Raw genomic sequence first — 728 nt, 5'->3', positions numbered from 1 at the left:
TAACGGGGTTCGTTTTGCTCCACCCTGTACCCGCGGGTGACCAAGCTAAGAGGTTGCTGGATTGTTCTCGCTTTGCTTTTATCGGTTGGAAACAGTGAGACGCTTTATAAAATGAGTTTAAGATTCTGTCTGTCAATCTCGGGGAAAGTTTTTTTCTTTTTCCATGTAGTGTGACTGTGCTTTGAGATCCCATCTTTAAGACATCGTCTAGGGAATTGATACTCGTAACATTGCTTATCAATATAATAGAGAATTTGCATCTGTACCCATTTGCTATTGTGAAACAGTGAAGTCACCGCTTGATTGCAATTTAATATATGATATAATGTCGCTAGTCATTAAAGAAAGGTTGTTATTAACACGGCATTTACTGCATGAACTTGCTAATAGATTGAACCACACTATTGAACATCAGAATCAGTGAATTCAATAGCTAAATACTAATTTTAAAAAATAAGAATTTTTATCATGTATTGGATTAACTGTTTATTGACAAACGTATATGATTGAAGATTCATCGGCTGTTATGTCAGCGTTTAAACAGGAATATACTTGAATGAGGCCTGTTTTTATCATAAGAACAGCCATGCATGTTAACAAATTACAAAGTCAGAAATGAGCTGCTTGCCGTTATATACAGGGATAAAGGTGTACAACCTTGTTAGTTTACATGGTGTCATGTCTGTTATCTCACTCTAAAAATCTGTGAATGAAACAATCTGCTTTCA

This window comes from Penaeus monodon, chromosome 32 (genome assembly GCF_015228065.2).
Source record: "Penaeus monodon isolate SGIC_2016 chromosome 32, NSTDA_Pmon_1, whole genome shotgun sequence".
Taxonomy (NCBI): Eukaryota; Metazoa; Arthropoda; class Malacostraca; order Decapoda; family Penaeidae; genus Penaeus; species Penaeus monodon.
The sequence above is the reverse complement of the archived record's forward strand: the minus strand, read 5'-3'. Positions refer to the sequence as shown.